The following is a 5,758-nucleotide window of genomic DNA, read 5'->3' as shown; positions in this document are numbered from 1 at the left end:
GCTTACGCAGTCACGGATGGCCCACGTGTTCGCATAGAACAACGGGTGTGAACCCCAGCTGCCTCACCTCTTCTTCCCAAACACGGCCTAGCCCACGCGTTCGCGATGCACTATTTCCCCCAACCTATGTTATCGCATGCCAGAACTAGAAATTGCATAAAACAAAACATCACAACTGCTCAAACTAGCCTACGTGATCGCGGACCTTCCCAATCGATCACGTATAAGGAAACCAGATCAGTGCACCAGAAATTCTCTAAGTCCAAAAATTGATCTGTTAACCATCTGAAAGTCACCTGAGGCCCCCAGGACCTCAACCAAACATACCATAAAGTCCTAAAACATCATACGAGCTTAGTCGAACCGTCAAATCACATCAAACAACATCAAAAATATGAATCACGTATATATTCAAGCCTAATAAACTTTTAAACTTCTGATTTCTACATTCGATGCCGAAACCTATCAAATCACGTACGATTGACCTCAAAATTTTCACACAAGTCAAAAATGACATCACGGACCTACTCCAACTACTGGAACCTCAATCCGAGCCTAGTAACCACAAAGCCCATTCTCGGTCAAACTTTTAAATTTCCAACTTTCACCATTTCAAGCCTTATTAAACTACGGACCTCCAAATCACTATCCGGACACGCGCCTAAGTCCAAAATCACCCAATAGAGCTAATGGAAGCATCAAAGCTCCAATCTGGAGCCGTTTACACCCAAGTCAACATCCAGTCAACCTTTTCAACTTAAGCTTTCAACTTTGAGACTAAGTGTCTCAATTCATTCTGAAACCTCTCCGAACTCGAACCATCTACCCCAGCAAGTCACATAACAACTGTAAAGCATAAAATGAGCAGTAATTGGGGGGGGGGGGGGAGGGGCTACAACTCTCGAAACTACCGATCGGGTTGTTACAGTGCTAATGTTGGATCAAAAACGAATTGCATTCTTTAGTGAAAAACTTGGAGGAGCCACATTGAATTGTTCAACATATGATAAGGAACTTTATGCATTGGTGAGGTCGTTAGAGACATGGCAACACTACCTTTGGCCTAAGGAGTTCATTTTTCAGACAGACCATGAGTCTTTGAAGCATTTGAAAGGTCAAGGAAAGCTCAACCGAAGGCATGCCAAATGGGTTGAATTTATAGAAACATTTCCTTACGTGATTCAATACAAGCATAGTAAGGAAAATATAGTTGCTGACGCACTATCTCGTGATTCAATACAAGCATATTAAAAAAATATATGCTAAAGATCATGTTTTTTGTCAGATGTTTGAAGCATGTGCAGATACTTCTTTTGATAAATATTATATATACGAAGGCTATTTATTCAGAAAAGGTAAACTATGAACTCCTATGTATTCTATAAGAGAGTTACTAGTAAGAAAAGCCTATTCTGGAGGCTTGATGGGGCATTTTGGTGTTCAAAAAACTTTGGACATATTGCATGAACATTTATTTTGGCCTCATATGCATAGGGACATCGAATGAATCTATGTCCAATGCATATCGTGTAGGCAAGCAAAGTCCAAACTCGCCTCATGGATTGTACACACCTTTACCAGTACCTAGTGGACCTTAGGTTGATTTGTCTATGAACTTCATGTTAGGACTACCTAGGTCAAAAAGGGGGATGGATAGCATATTTGTTGTTGTTGACAGATTCTCTAAAATGTCTCATTTCATACCGTGTCACAAAATTGATGGTCAAATAGAAGTGGTTAATAAAACGTTAGGTGCTTTATTGTGTGTTGTGATTACATAGAACATGAAACGTTGGGAAGATTGTATACCTCTTGTTGAATTTAAATAAAAAAGAACAATGCATTCTTCTACAGGTTTTTCTCCATTTGAAGTTGTGTACGGTTTAATCCTTTGACACCATTAGATTTGGTTCCTTTACCTATAAAAGAGCTTGTTATCTTAGATGGTAACAGGAAGGCTAAGCTGATGAAGAAAATCCTTGAACACGCACGACAACATATTGAAAAGAAAAAAGGACAGCATGCATCGAAAGCTAACAAAAGAAGAAAATGTGTGACCTTTCAACCAGGAGATTGGGTTTGGGTACACATGAGAAAGGAAAGATTTCCAACTAAAACAAAAATAAAGTTTCATCCACGTGGAGATGGACCATTCCAAGTCTTGGAAAGAATCAATGATAATGCATATAAGATCGACTTGCCAGGTGAGTATCAAGTAAGTGTGACTTTGAATGTATCTGATCTTTCTCCCTTTGATGTAGGTGAATATTCCAGGAGAATTCTTTTGAAGACCGGGAGAATGATACAAGCACACTCGGGAAAATTGCAATCAAGGATCTATATTTACCAACTGGACCAATCATGAGAGCTATAGCTAGAAAAGCTTGGAGAATTGGAGCAAAGGGATGATACTTCACGCTATCCGACATTCACAAAACTGTCCGAACATTGACCCAACTTCAAATATTAATATGTTCAAGTATTTTGACAGTTTCGGTAGCTCCGTATCGTGATTTGGGACTTGGGCGTATGCCCAGAATTTAATTTGGAGGTCCCTAACTCAAATTACGACCATTTAACGGAACCAGCAATTTAAGGCCAAAGATTCCAAGTTTGACCACGGGGTTGACTTTTTGATATCGGAGCCGGAATTCGATTATGGAAATTTGAACAGCTCCGTTATGTATCATTCAATCCCGGATTCATTTAATATATTTTGGCGCGAAGTTTGTAAATTGAAAAGTTTAAAAACTCAAAGTCCGAATCGTGGTGTGAATTGCAATTTCGATGTTATTTGATGTGATTTGAGCCCCCGAGTAAGTCCGTATGATGTTACGGGACTTGTTGGGATATTTGGATAAGGCCCCGAGGGGCTCGGGTGTGTTTCAGATAGGCCACAGGATGTTTTGAACTTAAAAAATTTTACTGGTATAACTGAACCTGTTGCAAGCCTCTGATCTCGCAATTGCGATATCAGGGATCGCAAATGCGAACCAAGCAGGTATGGAAATTGCGAGATTTTTATCGCAATTGCGAAGAAAGCCTAGGCCAGCAGTTCTCGCAATTGCGAAGGGCCAATTGTCGCAAATGCGACATAATCTTCGCATTTGCGAAGGCAGTGGGATTGTGAAGGGCATCGCAACTGCGAGTGTTTCTTCGCATTTGCGAAGCTCAGGTCGCAATTGCGACACTGCAGCTGAACAAAATAACTTTTGGACGGGATTTTTGATTCATTTCCCAAATCTTCAAAACCTAAAACCTCAAGAGGCGATTTTTGGGCGATTTTTATGGAAAAACATTGGGTTAAGTGTTCCTTATCCTATATTGATTATATTTCATGATTTCATACTCATTTATATCATGAATCCGTGAATGTATGGAGGAAAAATCAGATTTTTCTAAAATCTTCCAAAAACGAAAATTTAAGATTTGAAGGTCCATTTGATATCGGAATTGGATAATTTTGGTATGGTTGAACTCGTATCGGAACGGGTGTTTGAATTACGTTAGTTTTTCCAAGATTTGAGATGTGGGTCCCACTGCCAAATATTTTAATGAATTTTGGATTTTTATCCGAAAAATTTGTAAATTCATATGGAATTAATTCCTATGATTCGTATTGAGTATATCGAATTGTTTGTGAATAGATTTGAAGCTTTTGGAGACAAATTTAAAAGGAAAAGTTGTGGTTGAGTAATTGATTAGAATTTGCAAAGCGAGATAAGTGTCAGGGTTAACCTTGACTTGGGGGAATAAAACCCTTAAATTGTTTGTTATGTGAATTGCATGTAAACGACGTATAGGCGAGGTGACGAGTGTCTGTACGTCGTCAAATTAATTGTTTGCATGTTTACTTGAAAATCATAAATTGTTTTTAATCATAAATTAATTATTATAATGATTGTTTCTCTCTTATTCTTTGTCAAAATATTAATTTTTGAATTCTTGCATTAATTGTTACATGCTATTTGAATTATGTGTTTTAATTGTTATTTGACATTTAGCATGTTAAATATTAAACTGCCTATTTTCTCCCTGATTTCTATAATAAATTGCTAATTGTTATTGTTTGTTTCATAATTAAATTATAATTGTTGTATGCTTGTTGTCTTACGATTTTATATTAATTGTTGCGTTTATTGGAGAATTTCTTCTATAAGAATTGATTGGTAAATGAATATATTGGAGGATCGGGTTGCACACCGCAACAGACTTATTAAAAGTCAATATTGGAGGATCGGATTGCACACACCGCAACAGACTTATTAAAAGTCAATATTGGAGGATCGGGTTGCACGCCGCAACAGACTTATTAAAAGTCCATATTGGATGATCGGGGTGCACGCCGTAACAGACTTATTAAAAGTCCATATTGGAGGATCGGGTTGCACGCCGCAACAGACTTGATTAAAATGAATATATTGTGAGAGCGGGTTGCACGCTGCAACAGACTTATTAAAAGTCAATATTGGAGGATCGGGTTGCACGCCGCAATAGACACGGTCCGAAGGTGGGAATTTCGGGTCGTGACAATTAGTATTAGAGCACTAGGTTACATAGGTCTCACGTGTCACGAGCAAGCTTACTAGAGTCTGAAGGATCGGTACGGAGACGTCTGTACTTATCTCTCAGAGGCTATGAAGTTTAGTAACAATATCACCTCTTTCATTCCTTATCGTGCGACATTGATTTTGCTTGAAACCTATATCTCACATTCCTTTGTATCTACTCATGTGTACATTGCGCTCTCGATATCAGTTGTGCGTCGACGGTTCGTGATGCCGCAGATGAACTACGAGGGAGCTAGAGATGCTCAAATATTGCCTCAACATGTGATTCCGACTGAAGATGCGGATGTATAAAGAGATCACCCAGTGAATAATGTGGGGGGTGCAATGTACCTTGGCATCTAGTTGATTTATACGAGTTGTGAAGTTTAATATTGTGGACCATCGAACGAGGTAAACTATGACTTTGCGCCGAGTGGGGGAATCCACTATAAAGGAATCGATTGTGAGTCATGTGTTATATCAGTTTTGGCCCGAAATGTATATATGTGGTACTGAAAGGTTCTCCCAAAATTTACATGTGTTTAAGTCCTGAGATCTTGTAGAGAATAAGGTTGGGACTTGCGGTATGCCTGCCTCCGAAATAATCTTATACTTCAGTACCAAAGGAGTTAGAGAAACAACATTAAATTTACAGAAGGCCTACTCAACGTGGACGTCACGGTTGTGGATTTTGGGGTGCTTCGGAGGAAGTACAGTGGTTGACGAGATTTTGGACTAAGAATTGTTTGTATGGAGCTCTTCTTTTGTGATCATTGTATATAAATAAGGGTAAAGTTTACCCCCAATGAAGAATCGAAGAGTATGTTAAGAAATGGGTTAGCTCAACAGTGTTGAGTCAGCATAACAAAATAAGAAATTGGCCTTGGGAGAGATAATTCTCCACAAGTGTCTGTGGTAAGCCTACGAAGAGGGCAGACCAGCCAATACAACACCACCCACTTGGCTCGATTCTCGAAAATACTTTTGAAAGAGTTTGTTTTCCGGACTCTCCGTAATGCATGGCGCATAGGGTTTGAACGATTGCATCAGGTTACCATGACGGTGTCATAATATGCCATCAGGTTCAAAGAGTTAGCCCGTCATATTCCTACTTTGCTTCCTACAGCCAGAGAGCGCGTCCACATAATCATTAAAGGACTCATTATGATCGTAAAATTTTGTATGAATCAGAAGCTACAGGCTGATAC

General features: G+C 39.1%; 1 pseudogene; it reads left to right on the top strand.

The window, feature by feature from the left end:
* The first annotated feature begins 933 nt into the window (after positions 1-933).
* On the top strand, positions 934-2,409 carry LOC138901525 (uncharacterized; annotated as a pseudogene).
* Positions 2,410-5,758: the final 3,349 nt, after the last annotated feature.

This window comes from Nicotiana tomentosiformis, chromosome 11 (genome assembly GCF_000390325.3).
Source record: "Nicotiana tomentosiformis chromosome 11, ASM39032v3, whole genome shotgun sequence".
Lineage (NCBI taxonomy): Eukaryota > Viridiplantae > Streptophyta > Magnoliopsida > Solanales > Solanaceae > Nicotiana > Nicotiana tomentosiformis.
Note: the sequence above shows the minus strand (reverse complement) of the source record. Positions and strands in the feature narration are given on the sequence as shown.